Source organism: Lepus europaeus, chromosome 11, assembly GCF_033115175.1.
Source record: "Lepus europaeus isolate LE1 chromosome 11, mLepTim1.pri, whole genome shotgun sequence".
Lineage (NCBI taxonomy): Eukaryota > Metazoa > Chordata > Mammalia > Lagomorpha > Leporidae > Lepus > Lepus europaeus.
The window spans coordinates 76613482-76637209 of NC_084837.1; positions in this window are offsets into that span (position 1 = coordinate 76613482).

Consider the following 23728-nt stretch of genomic DNA (forward strand, 5'->3'; position numbering starts at 1 on the left):
AGAGATCAAAAGACCTAATAGATATGTCAATTTTTTGCAAACAACAAACAACCACAGAGCCAGCAGCAGTGGTAGACTAAGATGCAGTGTTCATTCCTTCAGGAAACCCTTCCCAAAACAAATTACCAAGGTGGCTTAGGTGTTTAAAATGATCCCATCTGAAGCTTCCACTTGACCTTCAGCCCATCATCCGGATCTTCAGAGTACTGCAAGACTCCAGGAAGCCAGTGTCCTCCCAACTCCCTTGTGAACTTGTCCTAGATGCCCCTCTGATTTCCACCTATCATGGGCACAGGGAGTAACAGTAAGTAAATGTATGCAATTTGGTCTCATCTGTAGATGGAGTTCACTCCTTTAACTTGGCGTTTGTCCAAGTATTTCAGACATCTTATAGGATTCAAGCCAATAGGCCACATATGAGGAGCAGAGGAGACTAGGTTTTCAAATTCCAAATTTTATGCTAATTGGGAAAAAATAAAATTAAATTGCTTTGAAAGGGACTGAATACAGCCAAACCACTTCTGAGATTCTCAGATGCACTCATGCTGACACTATTAAAAAGGCTTATGGCAATGGAGACTAATTTTATTCCTACTTTGATTTAGTAACGGCCTTGCAGTCTAAGCTACTTTAATTAGAAATGTTTGTTTGCATCGATATGACTTTGCACCCTGTCTGAGACTTCCCACCAGAAGAAGGAGCTCAGGTTCAAATATCCCTGCCAGAGGTTATCTTCTGAAAGCAAAGCTTAGACCAGAATCTCTGATTCTCCCCCTCATTAATTCTTTGCCAGCTACTGTATGCCAGGAACGATGCCAAAGAATGTGAAGAAAAATAAAAATCAATTCCTCATGCTAGAAAGCTCAGTCAACTGAGTATTAAAGCCACAAATAAATAAATAAAGCAATGGCTAATATAAAGCTATGTGTTACAGGAGTGCTAACGCAGTAATTAACTCCACTAGGAGACATGATTAATCTCATAATATAGATGATACAAAGCAAACCTTGAAGAATGAAATGGAAGCTTCCAAACAGAAAAAGCCAAAGAGGCATATAGGAGCCCACCATCTTCCATAATGTCATTCTGTGGCAGCAAACCGTATACAGATTATCAGGACCAACAGTGAGACCAAAATTTTGGATTTTATCCAGCTAGCAATCCATGGGAAGCATTTGGTACTTTTCAAATGAGGAAGTGTTAGATTAAACCTAAATGTGCATGATAGCTCTGATAGCACTGAGAAAAATAGACAGAAGATAGCAAGTGGCAAAGCCAGTTAAGAGATGAGAATGAAATATTTGTCAACAATCTGTTATATGTCACACACCATAGTAGGCCCTTTTGCACTTGCTATCTCAATATTCTCACTGTATCGCAGGACTAAAGAAACAAATTTGCTCCCCAAATCACTTGTGAATGCATTTTTAGCTTTTCTGTGGATCTTCACAGGTAAGCAACACAAGTCCAGCTTAGTAAATATTCCTTGATTCCATCTGATTTGCAAATATGTTCTATTTCTTTGACTTGGCTGGGGTCGTGGTCCCGCCCTTTAGGGTCCTGACATTATTACTTTAACTCTACTCCTGTATCCTGTTGGCCAGCAATACTTTCTATTTGTCCTCTCATAGACTCTCATAATCATCTGTGCATCATCAGCACTGCTTGAATTATAGCATTTTTAAGAGGTCTGGTTGGTTTCAGAGTGCATCTACATTTGTATTTGCTTTATTCTTTCCTCATAGTTGGATTTGTCATCACTAAGTAGATGATGTCCAGTTCCTTATCTTAAAGTGAGACTTTTTTTAAGTAAAGTAAAACTAGTAAGTTCCACAGTCCTGTAACTCTCATATTACAGGCTCACCCTAGTTTTTTATCCTAGTCAATCAATAAAACTGTTCTACTAGGACCATGGTTGAGCAAGTGGTAGACATTGGTAAACTCTTTCTGGTTCACTGGAGTCCCCAATAAAAAAGAACCAGCATTCTACTCCACAGAGAATCACGTTGGGAATTTCTTGAGTACCTGTTAAAATACTGTATGTTTACAGCCATAATATACTCTGTTCTACATCTTGCTTTTTAAAGATGTTTGTCTATGTTACTATATATTTTTTCTTCTTTAATAGCAACAAAGAATTCTGTAAAACAAACTGTATTTCAACCAACCATATTGATGCAAATTATCAATCATCCATAATTTACTTAACTGATCTTCAATTGATTATTTTTGCTATTGCTATTTGAAACAAGACTGCAGAAACATCTTCTTATATAACTTCCTCAAACACTTACAGGATAATTTCTTATATATGGAATTACTAGGTCAAAGGATATGTGTGCATTTTAGTTTTGTTAGATAACATCCAATTGTTCTGCAAAATGGCTGCACCCATTTTCCTCTCACTCATGACATTTGAGACTGACAGTTTCTCCACTATTCACCATGGGATATTAACAAACATGTAAATATTGGCAATCTGGAAGAGTATGTGTGGTATAGCAGTTAAGATGCCATTTAGGGGGCTGGTGCTGTGGTACAGCAGGTTAAAGCCCTGGCCTGAAGTGCTGGCATGCCATTTGGGCGCAGGTTCGAGTACTGGCTGCTCCTCTTCCAATCCAGCTCTCTGATATGGCCTGGGAAAGCAGAAGATGGCTCAAGTCCTTGGGCCGCTGCACCCATGTGGGAGACCAGGAAGAAGCTCCTGGCTCCTGGCTTCAGATTGGTGCAGCTCCGGCCATTGTGGCCATTTGAGGAGTGGACCAGCAGATGGAAGACCTCACTCTCTGTCTCTACCTCTCTCTGTAACTATTTCAAATAAATAAAATAAACCTTTTAAAAAAAAAGCTGCCATTTGGGACACCTGCAGCCTACATCAGATTGCCTAGTTTCAACTCCTAGTTCTGCCTCTGATGCCAGCTTCCTGCTAACGCATACCCTGGGAGGTAGCAGCACATAGGAAGCCTTGACTGAGTTCTTTGCTCCCGATTTCATGTTGTTACAGGCATTTGGAGACTGAAAATAAAGGAACCTCTCTCTATGTCTCTGTCTTTCTATGTATCTCTGCCTTTCAAATAAATAAACACTTGGTGAGACATTACTATTCAAAATAATAATGTTGAGAATCTGGTAAGAATCACCTTGTTTGGAGTTGGCATACCTTTATACTAAAGCACAATATTTTCATATTTGTATAATCCATTTACATTTCTTTCTCTATGAGCTGCCTATTTCTATTCTTTTGCCTCTATTTCTACAGAGTTATTATTTTTCCCTTATTAAATCATCTAGTGCTCCATTGGCTTGAAAAGAGTATTAGAGAAAATAATATATTTTCTTTCCAAAGCAACATAGAAACCACTTGCAAATGTAAGATTTTCCCAATGGATTTATAAAACCAAGATTATTAAAAAAAAAAAGCACACATATTCTATTTTTACCACTACAAGAAAGACCAAAAAAGGTATCTCATACTTTTACATTTTATGGAGTTATCATCTCAAATTTGGTAACTCTGACCACAGTCTGAAAAAACTTTCAACCCACAGCACAAAAAAAATCAATATTAAAGTAGAACGTCTTGAATTTTCAGTACCTCTTTCTTTCCCAGTTCTCTTTTCTTTTGGAGAGAAAAACCTCCTCCTTCTTCAAGTCTCTTGTAATTACTATCCTAATTCAATGATTGTGTCATCACTTCATGACCATCAAGAAGTTCTTAGCTCATGGTAGATACTCTAAAATTTATGAGGTAATATATGGTAATACCACGGTTTCTTCAGAATGCTTTTCATCTATGTATCTGCTACTCTGGTTATGAACTTGCAAGGATACCCAACAGTGCTCCACCGTTTTCTAATAGTAATGATAGTATCACGAATGTATACCCCTTAGTTCTTTGCCATGTACAGGTAGATGCTTCAATAGCATCGTGCAAGGTTTCAGTGTGTCCTCTCCAGAATTCAGATGTTACCAATGTGCTGGTATTAGGAGGCTGCACCTCTAAGAGATGATTAGGTCATGGGTGGGATTCAGGCCTTTACAAAACCAATTTCACAGCTTTAGATCTCTTTTTTTAAAAAAGAGTTATTTATTTACTTGAAAGTCAGAATTACGGAGAGGGAGAGGGAGAGGGAGAGGGAGAGGGAGAGGGAGAGGGAGAGGGAGAGGGAGAGGGAGAGGGAGAGGGAGAGGGAGAGGGAGAGGGAGAGGGAGATGTCTCCCATCCACTGGTTCACTCCCCTGATGGCTGCAACGGCCAGAGCTGCGCCAATCCAAAGCCAGGAGCCAGGAGTCTCCTCTGGGTCTCTCACATGGGTGCAGGGGCCCAAGCACTTGGGCCATCCTCCACTGCTTTCCCAGGCCACAGCAGAGAGCTTGATCAGAAGCAAAGCAGCCAAGACTCAAACTGGTGCCCACATGGGATGTCAGCACCACAGGTGGCAGCTCTACCTGCTGCGCCACAGCACCGGCCCCTAGATCTCTTGTCCTCCTGCCTTTGACCATGGGAATATGTACCAAGAATCCCCTTACTACATGTTGCCAGGCATCAGCAGTTTAATCTTGGGCTCTCTATCCTTCCCAAGCGTGAGAAAATACGTTTCTGTTGTTTTTACATCATGTAGATCTAACACAAATGGGCTAAACAGCGTCCAGTACTTTGAACTGCATTTTTGCGCTTGGTTTTCAGGCTATCTACTTATCTTTCTCCCCTGGACTATAAGTCCCTTGAAAACCATGATTCATATCTATACTAAGAGCCTAATACAGACCCTGGCACCCTGTTCGGCAGAGTTGATAAGCCTGTTTTCTGCCAAGGGCTATTTAGATATTTATGACATCATTCTTAGGCCATACAAATTTAGCAACTTAAAAGTTAACTCCTAGGGCCGGCACTGTGGTGCAGCAGGTTAATGCCCTGACCTGAAGCACCGGCATCCCATATAGGCACCAGTTCGAGTCCTGGCTGCTCCACTTCCGACCCAGCTCTCTGCTATAGCCTGGGAAAGCAGTAGAAGATGGCCCAAGTCCTTGGGCCCCTGCAGCTGCATGGGAGACCCGGAGGAAGCTGCTGGCTTTGGATCAGTGCAGCTCCGGCCATTGCAGCCAATTGGAGAGTGAACCAGTGGATGGAAAACCACTCTCTCTCTCTCTCTTTCTCACTCTCTCACTCTCATTCTCTCTGCCTCTCCTCTCTCTGTGTAATTCTGACTTTTACATAAATAAATAAAATATTTTTTAAAAAAAAAGTTAACCTGCTATAGAGCTTCTGAATTCTGAGTCCTCCCAGTGGTTGCCTTGGCAGGGCCAGACCAGATGATTTATAGAGCCAGTGGGCTAGGTATTCCCCCACCCCTACTCTAAGGCCTCAGTAAATATATCAAATGAACAAAAAAATGAAAGAAGTAGTATTAGCTGTTCACCCATCACCAGTTATCACAAGACATGAGGTGGGAGCCAGCACTGTGGCATAGAAGGTTAAGCCTTGCGGTGCTGGCATCCCATACGGACACCAGCTCGAGTCCCACTGCTCCACTTCCAATCCAGCTCCCTGCTAATGTGCCTGGAAAAGCAGCAGAAGATGGCCCAATTACTTGGGCCCCTGTACCCACGTGGACGACTTGGAAGAAGCTCCTGGCTTGTGACTTTGGCCTAGCCCAGCCTTGGCTGTTGTGGCCACTTGGGGAGTGAATCAGCAGATGAAAGATTCTGTCTCTTTTTCTCTCTCCTTCTTTCTCTGTAGCTTTACCTTTCAAATAGGTAAATAAATCTTTAAAATAAAATGGAAATGAGGCAGCCCTTCTGTACTTGATTTAGAAGCACTGCCCCAAGAGACAGAGGAGCAGGAGATAATCTGGTCATTCTCACAATAATCAGGAAAAGCCTTTGGAGCCTAATTAACCATTGTTGGATCTCCCTCAATAATTATTATAACTGAAATTATAGAAAATCTAGATTGAAGTACTTTGCAAAATAACTTAAAATATTAAATAGGATACTAAACTTTTCTCGAAGGGAAAGTGCTAATTGTTCCCTGGATAGATAATGCGATCTTTTCTTCAGTGCCAAGTAGGTAATTGATTATATGAAAAGGAGATAATTATGAAAAATTCATAAATACATAACTAAAAACTTAAAAATTATTCACTCACAACTCCCAGAATCAGGGTACCTGGCGTCTCTGTGCTAGGGAGTCTCTCTCCTTCCTTGCTAAGATAGTGGTGTTTTCTGTTGCACTCGTACAGGACAACATCTACCCAGCAGGGCCTTAGTCTGTGGCCCAACACTGGGAAAGAAACCTCCCGGGGATGAAGCAGCAGCCTCCATTCCCAGCTTGAAGTGTTTCTTAATGAAGTTTTATAATGCCAAAAAAAGTTTCTGCTGAATTCTGAACGGACACTTGTCACAACACAGTGATTCTACTGACAGCTTAGCTTTGGGATCCTAGGAGAAATATAATTGAGCAGGGACTAAGAGACCTGAGGGAACAGCCTATTCCTGATGCTACACTGAACAGAAGTAGCATGGAGTCACGGGAGTGTGAAGTTAGAGAGAATTATCTCAACAATGAGGGAACCAGGGCAGATGGAGCTGAAGCCTGGAGAGCTGCCAGCTTTTCCCGGTGGGAACAGTGAGTAGGAGTTTAGGGAACAGAGATGGTCGCTGTTGATGCCTCTTTGCAAAAGTGTGGTGGTCAAAGGCAAGGCGTTAACAAAAATTCCTTAAGTACTTCAAATATGGGTCTCATCAGTGAAGGAGGTATGCTCAGTGTGGGATTCTGAGAGTCACCGCTCACATTACAGATTGACAGAAGAGCAATGCTCTGAGTTTGAGGAAGTCTTACAGTCCTGGACGTCAGAAATTCTCCAGTCAAGGTCTCAGCAGCAGTAGGTGCTTTCCTGAGGCTGTGGCCGAGAAGCTATGCCGTTGCCTTTTGCAGCTTCTGCAGATGCCCTGCATCCCCTGGCTGGTGATCTCCTTCTTTGCCTTAGTTCAATCTCCACTCCTATCATCACATCTTCTTCTCGCACTATGACCTTCTTGCTGCCCTCCTAAAAGGACCCTTGGGATCACTCTAGGCAAAGCCATTTTCCCTCCCCCCAGCTCCTGGCAAGTGCCGTTCTACTTTATGTTTCTATAAATGTGACTGTTTCAGATACTACATGGAAGTGGAGCCATACAGTATTTATCTTTCTATAACTGGTTTACTGCACTTAGCAGTGTAAGTTCCTGACATGTTGTAGTATGTATCAGAATTCCCCTTATTTGTAAGACAGTCTTCTTTGTTGTACAAATAGCCTGTATTTTGTTTATCCATTCGTGCATTGATGGACACTTGCATTGCTTCCACGTTTTGGCTATTGAAAATAATGCCACTATAAACATGAATATGCAAACATCTTTTAAGACCCTGCTTCCAATTCTTCAGAGTATGCACCTAGAAAAAGAACTGCTGTATCATGTTCATTCTTTTCTTATTTTTTAGGAACTGTCGTACTTTTTCCACAGTGAGTACACCATTTTACATTATCACCAAGAGTGCACAAGGGTTCCAATTCTTCTACATTCTCATTAACACTTGTTTTGCTGTTGTTGTTGTTTTATTTTGGAGTAGTAGCAATCAACCTGAAGAGTATCCCAAGGTTTCTGTTTCTGGCATTAATTTGTTCCCTTTAGCATTGTTGATGTTGATCATCTTTTAATGTGCTTGTTGGCCATCTACCTAACATTCCTGGAGAAAAACCTATTCAAATCTTTTGCCCATTTTTCTACCAGGTTGTTTGTTTTTGTGGTTGAGTTGTAAGAATTCTGCACATATTCTGGATATTAAGTTCTTTATTAAATGTGACTTGAAAATATTTTCTCCTATTTGGCAGATTGCCTTTTCACTCTTTTGATTGCACCCTAAAATGTATAATTTATTTTTTTAAAGGTTTATTTACTAATTTGAAAGAGTTCCAGAGAGAGGAGAGGCAGAGAGAGAGGTCTTCCCTCTGCTGGTTCACTCCCCAATTGCCTGCAATGGCTGGAGCTGCGCCAATCCAAAGCCAGGAGCCAGGAGCTTCTTCTTGGTCTCCCACATGGGTGCAGAGGCCCAAGAACTTGGGCCATCATCTAACTGCTTTCCCAAGCTATAGTAGAGAGCTGGATCAGAAGTGGAGAAGCTGGGACTTGAACCCGCACCCATATGGGATGCTGGCACTGCAGGTGGCAGATTTATCCACTACGCCACAATGCTGGCCCCAGCAATTTACTTTGATATGGCCCAATTTATATATATTTTACTTCTGTTGCCTAAGCCTCTAGTTTAACATCCAAAAACTCATTAACAAATCTAATGTCTTTCTTTTTAAGATTTACTTATTTATTTGAAAGTCAGAGTTACACAGAGAGAGGAGAGGCAGAGAGAGAGAGAGGTCTTCCATCTGCTGGTTCACTCCCCAATTGGCTGCAACGGCCAGAGCTGTACTGATCCGAAGCCAGGAACCAGGAGCATGGGTGCAGGGGCCCAAGGACTTGGGCCATCTTCTACTGCTTTACCAGGCCACAGCAGAGAGCTGGATTGGAAGTAGAGCAGCCGGGTCTTGAACTGGTGCCCATCTGGGATGCCGATGCTTCAGGTCAGGGTGTTAACCTGCTGCGCCACAGTGCCAGCCCCCAAATTTAATGTCTGACGGTTTCTCCCCATGATTTTTCAAAGAATTTTGGATCATTAAGTCTTCTGCGAAGGACTTTGGTCCATTTTGAGTTAATTTTTATATGAAGTATAAGGTAAGAAACCGATTTCATTTTCTCATGTGGATTTCCAATTTTTACAACACCATTTGTTGTTAAATTTTCCAATATTTTAATGGCATATTTGCCTATTTAACCTATAGTATACTAAAATATAGCACCTTAAATGACTAACACCCATTAAGGAACTGTAACAATGCAGCTGTAAGACAAAAGAGTTGCTTCTGAAGAGAAAAGGCTGTAGCCAGCTTGTGAGGCAAATGTTCTAAACATGAACTGAAGCCACAAAACAAAAGGTCAGTCTTCACATAAAAATAGCTCGGAAATATTTGCCAGTGGGTACAGCAGTCTCTCAATACACCATCTTTCATCTCTGTACACTAAAGATACTATATTTTTAAGTCAAAAAATATCAATCCACCAGGCAAACACAGAAAAAAAAATGCATATTAATATCTAATTATCATTGATGAAATCAATTATTTTAGCACTTACTGAAACATAACAGATCCACATTTCTATAATATGATTTTGAGTATAATAGATGCTTCATTCTTATTCAGTCATTATAACCTTTTGATTTAAGAGACCAACTTGCAACTTTAAAAATGGCAGTGAACTTTGTTCTAGAGTGGCCTTTAGGACTAAGATTCATTTTGCTTTAAATTTGCTTTCACAACATCAACTGCATCTATGTCATAAATGATTACTCTGGAAAAGTTCAATTACATTTATAATACTATTCAGTAAAATTGAACATGCATATACAAAGTTTTATGAATGTATTTTTTTAATTTTACAATGAAACATCTGTTACTCAAAAGATTGAACATCAATTCCCCAGGCATTTTACCATTCCTGAAAAATGCCAAAAAGAGGAGCTTTAGAATGGCTCAGAGTAGGGTGTAAACAGATATCCTGGCTCAGAATACATGTGGAGAGAAATATACATGTCTCCTTAGAAAATCAGAAAGTTGCTATCTTGGAAAATAGTACTAAACTTGTTAAGATTAAAATGAATGCTCTCTGCAGCCATAATAAAGGTTTTCTAACAGACATGTGACCAACAGCACAGATAGATTTAAATCAAGTAAGAAAAGCTTAATGCAGAAAATACATGATCAACCCAGTTTCCTCTTTCCTATACCACAGGGTGTAACTTCACGCCATCTGGCGATTATTAGGGGAGAAAGCTACCATCTGCTACTTCTGCTAATACATCGGAGAGGGGTAGCTCTCCCTGCCCTGCAAGTCTATGGGAGATTTCACATTCCCCAGGACTCCAGCTGACAAGTTAGAATTCTCTGAGTGTGTGTGCATGTGTGTGTATCTCCAAATATGCAGTACATTCCTTTCTTACAATCTCTTTAAGAGGCACAGGAGTGAGTTTGTCCAGGTTAATTTCTCCCTCAGCAAGGCTCTTCTTCACCACCAACTCCCCAACTCAAAGCCAAGATACCATTAGCACAACCTCGACAACTAAACTGGACGGCAGCCATAAAAACAGATTACAAAATGAACACAAATAGAATTCAAAGTGTGAAAAGAGCTTGCTAGTCCTTCTGTTTTACATCTCCTCCAGGAAGGACAGAAACTAAAATGTCCTCAAATCAAGGTCTCCAGAGGCTCCTAGAGGATTTTTAAGTTGTCACATCATTCATCATGGAAGTCAGATGCGTCTTTCCTTACAACATTCTTAAAAAGATGAAGACACAAAATTATTTCAAAGAAGCATTGTCCAGGATCCAAATTTGAACTATCTCTAGAGCTTAATGAGGTGGGAATTTGGAAAGAACAAATAAATTCAAACAGACAAAAGTTTTTCCCCCAGTGTATGTCAAACTTGTCAATTTCTCAACTGGTTGTTCATAATAGGTGTGCCATGTATACTTATTAAATAAATGAATGAATGAATTCCTTTCTCCATAGAATGGAACAAACTAACCCCGTATTTTAAAGTAGAAGTTTTAACTACAGGATAAAATCATTTTAAAACCCCTGGTGACCAAGAGCACAGCTCTGTTCTTAAGATTGCATTGCGGCTGGCATCATGGCTCACTAGGTTAATGCTCTGCCTGCGGCGCCAGCACACTGGGTTCTAGTCCCAGTCGGAGCGCCGGATTCTGTCCCAGTTGCTCCTCTTCCAGTCCAGCTCTCTGCTGTGGCCCGGGAGTGCAGTGGAGGATGGCCCAAGTGCCCGCATGGGAGACCAGGAGAAGCACCTGGCTCCTGCCATCGGAACAGCGCGGTGCGCCGGCCGCAGCGCGCTACCGCGGCGGCCATTGGAGGGTGAACCAATGGCAAAAGGAAGACCTTTCTCTCTGTCTCTCTCTCTCTCACTGTCCACTCTGCCTGTCAAAAAAAAAAAAAGAACTTACATTCGTGATATGTAAAGAATGCTCATCACTGTCTACAACTCTACCTGTCAAATCAATTTAAAAAAAAAGAACTCCCAAAACTCATTAAGAAAAAATGTAATAATTTAAATTGGCCAAAGATCTGAACATTTTACCAAAAAAAAAAAGATAACAAATTAGCATATGAACATGCTCAACATCATTATTCATAAAGAAAATGCAATTTTAAAACCACAGTAAGAGTTCATTTTCATCTATTAAAATGTCTACAATTTCCAACTTTAACCTACCATTTATTTATTGTATGCAATATGTTTGAAAAATATATACTTTATGGCACAGTAAATGAGGCTGATTAACATATCCATTACATCACACACACTTTATTGCAATGAGATCATTTTTAAAATCTACCCTTTTTTATTTTTTTATTTTTTTGACAGGCAGAGTTAGACAGTGAGAGGGAGAGACAGAGAGAAAGGTCTTCCTTTTTCCATTGGTTCACCACCCCCTAAAAAAATAATTTACCCTTTTACTAATTTTCAGAATGCATCACTTTAGTGTTCTTGTATTGGTTGACTTCATCAAACAATTACTTTCCTTACATGTGTGTCCACCTATCAGTGAGGATTCTGTCTTATGTGAAGAATTATGGAAGACTATCATGTACTTAAAAAATAAAGCTTACTCAGTTCTCAATTTAAAGAAGTCTAAACTTAAAATATTGAATGTTTAGTTGAAGAAGGAAATTAGATCCCTACCCTTCACCATATGCAAAAATCAACTCAAGATTTATCAGAGAATTAAATATAAGACTTTAAAAATAAATGAAATCCTGTCTTTTGCAACAAACCATTATACTTAGTGAAATAAGCCAGTCCCAAAAAGGCAAATACCATATGTTTTCCCAGAACTGTGGTAACCAATAGAGTACCTAAAAGGTAATGTATAGGAGTGAAATTGACATTTTGAGATTTGATGATTGTTACAACCCTTGTCTCGACTGTTGAAGAACCGTGCTTTGTTTTGTTTTGTTTTTCATGCTATTTGTTGAACTCTTTAATTAGTGTAGTGTTAATCTTGTGAGTATAATGTTAACTGAAAATAGACCTTTGAAAAAATTAAGAGTAGGAATAGGAGAGGGAGGAGGAAAAAGGGTGGGAGAGTGGGCAGGAATGAGGTTAGGGTGGGAAGTATCACTATGTTCCTGAATCTTTATATATAAAATACATTAAATTCTATGCCTTAAATAAAATTCTAAAAATAATTAAAATTTTTAAAATAATCATGAGTGAATGAATAAATGTAAAAGACCTTTAACTGAGGGTTGTATTGTAGTACAGCAAATTAAGCCACTGCCCACAATTCCAGCATGCCATACAGGTACCACTTGGAGACCCAGATGCTCCACTTCAGATCCATCTCCCTGCTAATGTGCCTGGAAAAGCAGTGGGAAGTGGTCCAAGTCTTTAGGCCCCTGAACCCATGTGGGAGATTGGATAGAGTTTCAGGCTCCTGGCTTTGGCCTGGCCCAGCCTCAGCCATTATGATCATCTGGGAAGTGAACCAGTGGATGGAAGATATCTTCCTCCCTCGCTCCCCACTTCTCTATTCCTTTCTCTCCTCCCTTCCTGTAACTCTGCCTTTCAAAATAAATAAATATTTACTAAAAACAAAAAAAAATTAAAGATTTATTTTTATTTATTTGAAAGGCAGAGATAGAGTATGGGCGTAGGAGAGAGAGATGTCTTCTGGTCACTAGTTCACTCCCCAAATGGCCACAATGGCTGGGGGTGGGCCAGGCCAAAGCCAGGAACCATGAGCTTCTTCCAAGTCTCCCACTTAGGTGCAGGAGCCCAAGTACGTGAGCCATTCTCCACTGCTTTCCCAGTCACATTAAGCAGAGAGCTGGATCAGAAATGGAGCAGCCAGGACTCAAACCAGCACTGCAGGTGGAGACTTAGCCCCCTACACCACAGTACCAGCCCCTAGAAAACAAACAAAAACTTAAAGTATAAATTTTTGGGTGAAAACATAGGGGAAACACTTCAACATTGGTAAGGATGAGACCCCTAAAGCACAGCCAACAAAAGCCAAACTAGACAAATGGGATTACATCAAACTCAGAAGATTCTACACAGCAAAAGAAGCAATCAACAGTGAAGGCACATCCGAAAGGCATAAAATATTTGCAAGATATTTATTCAACAAAAGATTAATATCCAGAATATATCGAGAACTCAAAAAACTCACCAACACCGGCCAATTCAGTTAAGAAATGGGTAAAGAGATTTGAATGGACAGTTCTCAGAAGAAATACAAAAGGCCAACAAATACACACAAAAAAATGCTCAATATCACTAGCCATGAGGGAAATAAAAATCAAAACCATGGTGACATAACCCTTCACTCCTGTCAAAAACAGAAACAAAAAAATAAGATGTGGGGAAAGCAGAATTGTTATATACTGTTCATGGGAATGTAAACTGGTACAGCCACTATAGAAACCAATAGCAGATTTATTTAAAAACTGGAAATGAACTGCCATAGGAACCAGAAATTCTACCACTGGATAAAGATTCAAAAGACACAAAATCACTTTATCAGAGAGATAGCTGCTCCACCACCTTTCTAGCAGGATTGTTCACAAGAGCCAAGACATGGATTCAACCACGGTGTCCATTATCAGATGAGTGGATAAAGAAAATATGGTATACACAATAGAATACTTTTTAGCCATAATAAAGAATGAAATCCTGTCATTTGAAGCAAAATTGATGAAACTAGAAGCTATCATGTTAAGGAAACAAGGAAAACACAGAAGAATAGAAGACAAATATCACATATTCTCCCTCACATGCGGAAGCTAAACAAAAAAAAAAAAACTCAATCTGAATACAGAGGGGAGATTACTAGAGGGTAGGAAGGGTAGAGGGTTGAGGGAGTTTGGATTAGAAAATAGGGAAGCTTGGAGTGGCTCATTAATAGTGACAAATAAAATGAGATGTTGATAGCAGAAGTTTGGTATGGTTTATTAATTGTGACAATATATCAAACAAATGTAAAGTGCTAATAATAGGGGAATAAGGTTGTAGAATATACAGGAGCTCTTTGCACTACTTTACAATTATTTCCTGGTAAATTTATTATTGTCCTGAAATTAAAAATTTATTAAAACAAATAAATACTAACTGTCAAGTGTTGGCTCAGTTACAGACAACTAGTATTCTCATATATAACTGGTAGAAAAATAAATGGTAAAACCACTTGGGAAAATTGGCAGTTTCTTTAGGAGTTAAACATATACCTATCACATGACCTAGCCATTCCACTCTTGGATGCTTTTATTTTCCCCAAGAAAGATCAAAGCACGTAGCCATACAAAGATTTGCATGAAATTGTTCATATTGACTGTATTCATAACAGCCTGAAACTGTAAATCATCAATAAATGAATGAATAATCAAGTTGGGGTATCACCACGAAATGGGACACTCTCAGCAACAGAAATGAACAATTAATATGCAGAAAAACAAATGACTCAAAGTAATTATTCTGAGAAGGTAAGATAGAGTATATGCTTTTGATTTTATTTTTACAAAATTCTAGAAAAGGCAAAGTCATCTATGATAAAATAAAACATCCATGATTGCGGGGGGTATGGGAAGAAAGGCAGTAATGACAAGATGGAGAGATCGCAAAGGTACAAGGAAATTCTGGGGGTCACGAACACTGCTGTGCACCAGGTCTTCATTATGATCATGGTTATAGGGGTAGACATGTCAACACATTAACTCTTTAAACATGTGCTGGACCATCTGCACAAGGGCAACATTCTGGCAATAGGTTAGGGTTAAAAGTATGATCCAGTGAGTTATCCAAAATTTGACAGAGAGAGGCTATGCCACAAGTAGTAACCGTGATCATTAGAGAACCTCACCTCTTGGGCTGGGAGCACCTTGCCTGCAAGGATGTTTTCTTCAGTACACTCTCAGATAGGCATTTGCTGTACCCTTAAATGCTCTAATTGTTGTGCTTTATTTACGGAAATTTGACTCAGCTTTGAGCAATCTTCTATCACCATGCCTTCTCTTATTTCTGATTAGAGGATATTTCATTTTTCCCTTGTAATGCTCAAGCAACTAGAGCTGGCCTTCTGCTAAAAAGACTAGTACTCATTCAGACTCTCATGCAGCATTTCTAAGATGACCCTTCTCATTGCCTGCTTCACTTTCACACATCAAACTCTCACTCAAGCAATCTGCCATATAGACTGAGAAGCTACAGGTACAGCTGGAGAAAACACAGCAAGCCCTTAGAGTCCCAATGTTCCTCCTGAGATGTTGGTGTTACCTATACCAAGTTACCTCCCTATTGCTCATACCCCATTGCCCATCACAACATAATTTCACAGAGAGTTGCTGCTCACAATGGTAGAAGTAATTCCATCAGAAAGTGACTTTTCATATTTCCACTCCCAGGAGGGTGGAAAGGGAATACTATGAAAAATTACCGTTTACCAATAAATTTTTTAAAATGTAGAAAGTTTGTATCCCTTTAATTTCTTTCTCTTGCCTGATGGCTCTGGCTAAAACTTCAGAACTACATTGAATAGCAGTGGTGAGAGTGGGCATCCCTGCCTGGTACCATATCTCAGTGGAAATGCTTCCAACTTTTCCCCATTCAATAGGATGCTGGCCATGGGTTTGTCATAAACTGCTTTGATTGTATTGAGGAATGTTCCTTCTATACCCAATTTGCTTAGAGTTTTCATCATGAAAGGGTGTTGTATTTTATCAAATGCTATCTGATAATACACATTTGCCATAAACTTTGTGCAGATCCCTTCTATACAGGTATTTCAATTTTTTTGCGCCAGAAAAATAATCTTCTTAATTCCACTTTCCATAAGCAATTTTTAGTACCCTAGTACTTCTCCCAATGCCTCCAGCTAAATACAACAAAACACCTTTGATATTATATTTAAAAATATATAAGAAGATTCTAAAATGTAGAGAGAAGGTAGACAAGCAAGAGACCTTGAAAACTAAGGAACAGCACAGCAGTGGGTTCCCACGGTTGTTTGGGCTTTTTGGTTTGTTTTATTTTGTTGTTGCTGTAGTTTATTGTTTATCCTCGACCTAGAGCTAAAGAAGCTGGCCCCACAGAAATGTCATGGGTACAAGCAAAGGGTAAAAACCTGCTCTCTGTAGCCAAAGCAACAGCAATGAGGCAGTACAGTAAGACAGAAGTTTTTTATATAATAATTACGCTCTTATAGCAAACGAGCTATGGTCAGGCCAGCAAAGATCAAACAGGAAGCCAAGACTTCTTACTCTGGAAAGTGCCCCAGCATCCCTGCCAGAGGTCTACAAACTGGGAGCTGAGACTGTCTTTCCCAGCAGCCATTAATTAGGCCTACCAAACAATTTCAATGAAAAGCGTACAGGGAAATTGGACTTCCACACCTTTTTGGCAAGGAAGGGACATCTCCCCTTCTTTATTGGAAAGTTTCAGAGGATTCCCATGGACAATCAGGACTTTCAGCATCACTTGGCAGTAATGAGGCCAGCCTTACCATGGTGCCAGAGCAGGTGACATGGAGACCTGGAACTCATGCTCCTGGCCAGTAATAACAAGGACTCTCCCTGGGAATCAACAGAGGACCAGTAGGTAACTTGGAGTTCCACCTCCACCCAACAGTGACAACGTGTTGTCTCTTCCTCCTGACAGAGCAGTGTCTGATGAAACCAGTTGTAACAGAAGGCTTCAACAGTCTCCAGCCTCCTCCTCTGGTCTCCTTTCTCTTCTTTCTCCTGCTCACTCTCTCTTCTCTCTCTCTTCTCTCCTCTCCATCTCTCTCTGTCTCTCTCTCTCATACTCTCCTTCTCTCTCTTTTTCCCTCTTTGCCCCTTCCCTCCAGTCTTCTGGGTTTTCCCCAATAAACCCTTTCCCTAAAAAAACAAAAAGGTTTCAACAAGAACTAGAATCTCATATATCATGAAAATTACTTATTTCGATCATAAAATCACTTGTCATACATAAACTGGAATATCTCAAAAAATTCTTTCAACAGATAATGGCTGTCCTGTCCACAGATGGTGCTGGAAAAACTAATTATCTACATGCAAAATAATGAAGTTGGATCCTTACCTTACACGACATGTAAAGTAATTCAAGATGGATTAAAAAAAATTTAAGCACTAAATCTAGAAAACTCTTAGAAGAAAGCCTAAAGGAAAACCTTCATGATATAGAATTTGGCAATTTTTTCTTGGTTTTGACACCAAAAACACAAGCAAAAAAAGTAAAAATAGACAAATTAGATTGTATCAAACAAAAAAGGATACATCCAGTGGAATATTATTCAGCCTTAAGGAAATTCTGACACGTGCTACAAATGGCTAAATCTTGAGGTCACTATGCTAAGTGAAATAAAAGTCACAGAAGAACACCGTGTGATTCCACTTATCTGAGGTACTGGGAGTAGTCAACCCCATAGGAACAGAAAGTAGAATTGTGGTTGCCAAGGGCAGGAGAGGAGAAAAAAAGGGGGATGGGGATTTGTTGTTATGTGAATATACTTAACACTACTGAGCTGCACACTTAACACAGTGAAATAGTAAACTTTGTTATGTGTATTTCAGCACAGCTTTTTAAAACAATTTTAATCAATGGTTGCTACAAACATTCACAGGTTTTTGTATGACCGTAAGTATAACTTCTCATGCCATTTTACATTCCCATAGTAATGAATGATCCAGTTGTTCTGCATACTCAGCATCTTGGCATTGTCACTATTTCTATTATAGCCATTCTTGTGGATGTGCAGTGATACGTCATCGTGGTTTTGATCTGCACTTCCCCAATGGCTCGTGATGGTGAACATCTTCTCACATGCCTATTTGATGTCTGAATATACACTTTGGTGAAATGGTTCCTCACGTTTTTCAGCTATTTTCTAAATTGAATTTTTTCCTAACTTTCGACTTTACAAACTAAGCTTTGGAGGACATGCAGAAACTGAAGTGTCTACAAAAAAAAAAAAAAAATACATGAGTACAAATAAAATTGTTATCTGTGGCTTCTCCATAGTGATATATAACTAATACCTGTGGTGGTAAGGGTAGCCGTAGTTCTCAGCCTCACTGAGTCACTTTGAAATGAATCTAGTGGCCTAGCTGCCATCCATGGTGGGAAAGCTTCCAGTCCAGAGGCCTTGTAGGATTCACTTCAAGAGCTGAGCTCAGAGTCAGCCTCACTGATCAGGAACCAGCCATGTTCTGTAGTCAGATACAAGGTTCCATCATGTCAGTCCAATGAATTTAAAGGGGTTTGTGTCTTTAGACTCTCTACTGCCTTCCTCAAGTTTGCCAGCAGAACAATAATCATGAGTACAACAGCAGCTATTGGCATTAGCATTGTTACTATAGCTTATAATGGGTTTTCAAAATCATCTTCATTCTCTGTCATCTTATCTAGTTAAGTAAAATAAAAATTTAATGGCAATAAAACTAATTTTATTTTTATTTAAAGCTTCATGTTAATCCATTATCTTTAACCATCCATTTTTTACTATAAACTACAGACCTTGGCCAACACCGCGGCTCACTAGGCTAACCCTCCGCCTGCGGCGCCAGTACTCCATATTTCAATGGTGACCAAGTGGTTTTGTAACTAAGTGAATAAACTTAATTAAAAAATGACATTGGGCATCAAAATGTGAAATATATATATATATATATATATATATATAGCAAAAAAAAATTTTTAAATCCACTTAATCCAAAGATCTGTATCCAGGATTCTGTTAAGGAATGCTATAGTTTGTTTTTTTTATCCCCTACCGCAGCCCCAAGAAGGAAATGGAGTGTGGTTTTTTCACTATGTTTTAGTGACCTGTGGATTTTAGCATGTGCAGTCTCCCACTGTCCCTTCCCAAGATCCATCTTAACACTAAACTAAACTACAGTTAGTCCTTTTCATTCACGGGTTCCATTTTTGCAAATTTGACTACTGCTAACCCCAAATCAATACTCAAGGCACTTTCATGGTCATCATATATACATGTGGAGTAAGAAAAAAAATTTGAGTGGTCCAATGTGCATGTTCCCAGCTGAGGTTGAAAAGGTGCCTTCTTGTTTCAGCTTTATACTGAGAATTAGTGAAACAGAAACTTGGCTCTTCGAAAAGATCAACAAATTGTAAAACCTGGACAAATCAAGAGAACAAAAGGAAAAACACAAATTACAAATAAGAGGAATGGCCAGTTATTACTACTAATTATACAATCGTTAAGAGATTAATAACGGAATGGAATTTTAAAAAAACTTCAACCATCCAACAGCTTAGATAAAATGGAAAAAAATAATTGAAATATACCAAGCATCAAAGCTTGCTCAAGAAGAAATATATTATTACATTAGTCCTTCATCCATTAGTGAAATTTGACTTACAGCTTAAAGCTTTCCTAAGAAAAAGAAAAGTAAAGAAACAAATCCAGCCAGCCACAGACAGATTCACTGCTGAGTTCTACAAAAATTTCATAAGGCCAGTGTTACCTTCATATCAAAACCAATGACATCACAAGAAATGATAGCTACAAAATCCCTCATGAACACATCTATCTACTAAAGTAGCCAAAATCAAAAACCATTCATCTATTACTGATAGGAGTACAAAGTGGTATGACTTTGGAAAATAAAAGTTTGGCAGTCTTATAAAGTCAAACATATACTTACCATGAGTCAGCAATTCAACTCTTAGATATGAAACAAAGAATATGAAAATAGATCTATAGAGATTCTGCTAAGCATTTTAAAAAGTAGCAATCCTCAAAGTCTTCCTCCCCCAAAAAAAATAAAAGAATACTTCTGAACTAATTTTATGAAGCACCCTGTTACCAAACTACAAAAGAAAAGAGAGTTATACATTATTGATGCAGACTTTATAATGTTGGAATAAAGATACCAAGAACACTCAATATGAAAAGGGCATTCTCTTCAAAAGATGAAAATTATAGATGCAAAAATCCTTAACAAAGTACTAGCAAATCTAATTCAACAGCACATTAAAAAGATCATTCACCATGACAAAAATGGGATTATTCGAAGGATAGTAGTATGATTCAACAACTCAAACAATAAATGTGGTCCACTGCATTAGTAGAATGAAGGACAAAAGTAATATGATCATCTCAACAGATACAGAAACATCTGACAAAATTCAACATCCTTTCATGATTTTAAAAAAATACATCAAAAAATTATGAAGATCCACCAATATACAAAACTGAGTAGCACTTCTGTAATAATGAACTATCTGAAAGAGGAATAAAGAAAATAATTCCACTTACAGTAGCAATAAAAATATTTATGAATAAATATAATGAAGGAGATTAACAATCTGTATACTGAAAACTAAAAAATGTTGATGAAAGAAATTGAAAAAGTTGCAAATAAATGAAAAAATAATCCACATTCATGAACTGGAAGAACGTATTTGTGAAAATATCCATACTAACCAAATCAATCTACAGACTCAATACAACCCAAAGAAATAGAAAGAATTATCCTAAAATGTGTTTGGAACCACCAAAGGCCCCCAAAAGCCAGAGAAATGTTGATCAAAAAAGAACAAAACCAGAAGCATCATTCATACTCTCTGATTTCAAAATATACTTCATATTTTCATGGTATAGGCATTAAAAGCATGTATATAGACCAAGGGAACAGAATAGAAAGCCGAGAAATAAATCGATATATTTACAACCAAATGAGTTTTGACAAAGACACAAAGAATACAAAGTGGGAAAAGCACAACATCTTCAATAAATGGTGTTGGGAAAACTGAACATTCACATGCAAAAGGAAATCTGGCCCTGTCTCACACCATGTACAAAAATAAAATGATAACTTAAGACATAAAACTATACATATGCCAGAAAACAACAGAAGGTGGGAGCCAGCAACACAACCCAGATCTTCCACATGGGAAACAGGAACAGAATTTCCTTAGCCATCATCACTGCTTTCCTTGGTCTGCACTGGCAGGAAGCTAGAATCAGGAACCATAGCCAGGAATCTAACCCATACACTCTGATGGAGGATGTGGGCATCTTAACCACTAGGTTAAACACTCCACCATCCGCCAACTCCCTGATATATGATGAAGGCTTTTCCACTGACCTGATAGCAGTTTTACCAGTTTGCCTTTCACCAATCTTTCCAGGACATTCAACTGAATTTTTGGAACAATAATTCTCCTTTCACACTTAAAATTTTTGTTTTATGCAATATTTAACTAAATTACATAATTACTATAGTACGTACTGTAACACAACAATATTGTAAATACAATTGTAAGGATAACTTATATAAAGAGCTTTGGGAGGAACGACCAGTGACTCCTGAAAAGCATGTAACTCCACTGGCAGGAACAGAGGTATGCAGCATATTCTATAATTCCTGCTACAGGCTGGAATTTATCCCAAGTTTTTGTTGCATTTATCAAAATAATCATTGAAAGACCCTTATTTAGTCCATTAATATGTTGAATTACATTTTTTTAATGAAGAAACTTTTTTTTTGACAGGCAGAGTTAGACAGTGAGAGAGAGACAGACAGAGAGAAAGGTCTTCCTTCCGTTGGTTCACCCCCAAATGACCGCTATTGCCGGCACGCTGTGCCGATCCAAAGCCAGGAGCCAGGTGCTTCCTCCTGGTCTCCCATGCAGGTGCAGGGCCCAAGCACTTGGGCCATCCTCCACTGCACTCCCGAGCCACAGCAGAGAGCTGGACTGGACGAGGAGCAACCGGGACAGGATCCAGTGCCCCAACCGGGACTAGAACCCGGGGTGCCGGCACCGCAGGTGGAGGACCAGCCAAGTGAGCAGTGGCACCGGCCAATATGTTGAATTACATTTATATAATATCTGAAGCTAAATCTTCCTTACCTGATCATAACATTTGTAATGTGTTAATGGATTACTTACATCATGTTACATAGGATTTTCACGTACAGTTTATAAATAAAATGGACTTAAAATTACAGTTTATAAATAAAATGGACTTAAAATTCTTTTCCTTGTGCCACCTTTATCTGGCTTTTAGCATCATGAGTGCGAAGCTTTCTCTCTCTGTTACTGAAAGTTGTTTAGCACAGTAATTTTTTCCTCGACATTAAGTAGAACTCTCCCACGAAGTCCTTTTTGCAAAGCTGGGATGGATGTGAGAGTCTTTGAAAACCATTTCAAATATAAATGCTCTCTTTCCTTTTCATTAATTATGTCATTTTGTTTCTTAAGCCATCTATCTCATCTGGTTTTTCAAATATTTATTAGTCTTTTTTTTTTAAATTACTTTTATGACAAAAGACTCTAGGTCACAACCCTCCAGGGACCATCGGATGTTCATTCACAGTCTGGGCCCGCCTCGGCAGAAATCTTCCAGATCTACTTCCACCTAACCTGCAAGTCAGAGAAGGATCAGGGGAGGAGGTCAAGTCCCAAAGGCCTTTTGTGTGTGTGTGTGTGGTGCCCACTGCAAATTCTCCCTGCCCTAACCAGGCTCACCGGCTACCAGGATGGCCAGTTTTTCTGCCTCCTAGTGACACTATGGCCAACCATGAGCCACCTAGGCAAATGTTCAACTAAGGCTACTGACCTAAAGATTCACACCTGAAGTCCTCTCCACCTTGTCTACAGCCTGTGGTGCTCATTCCCTGTACATTCAATGAATAATATCAACTGTGTATCTGTGCCGGGTGTTGTTCAAGGTAGCAAGAAATTCCACAGCAAACAACATACAAAGGAAGCCGCTTTGGGGAGTGAAAGAAGTATCCAATAGAAATATGATGAAAAGACACGTAATTTTACACATTTTAGTTGGAATGGACATTTAGCCTAGTGGTCATGTGTCCCAAAAAGGAGTGTCTTGGTTCAATTTCCAGCTCCAGCTCTATTGTAGCTTCCCACCTATGTAGCTCAAGTAATCAAGTTCCTAACACATGGAAGAACTGGATTGTACTCCCAGCTCCTGGCTGTGGCCCCAGCCCATCTCCAGCTATTACAGGCATTTGGGGAGTAAAAGAGCAGATGTGGGTTTGCATTTGTTTCTTCCTTCATTCATTCATTCTCTCCCACTACCACCCTTCTGAAATAAATAAATTTGGAAACAGGGACTTTATATTTTTTAAAGATTGATTTACTCACTCATTGATTTGAAAGGCACAGTGACAAAGAGAGGGAGAGACAGAGAGATCATCAATTCACAGGTTCACTCCCTAAATGGCCATAACAGCCAACTCTGGCCCAGGTCAGAGCCAGAAGCCAGGAAAAACTCCTGATCTCCCACACAGGTGGCAATGGCCCAAGTACTAAAGCCATCTTCTGCTGCTTTCCCAGGCACCATGGCAGGGAGCATGGTCAGGAGCAGTGCAGCTGGGACTTGAACTGGCACTCTTGTGTGGGATGCCAGTATTACAAGCAGTGGCTTAACCCACTGCAACCCAACACTGGTCCTGGAAGCAGAGACTTTAAAAAGGCAACTGAGTTTAAATGAGGGTTGCCCCTCATCCAGTGTGACTTGTACCCTGCTGGAAGAGGAAGTTAGGGCACAGATAAGTGCAGAGGGAAGACTAT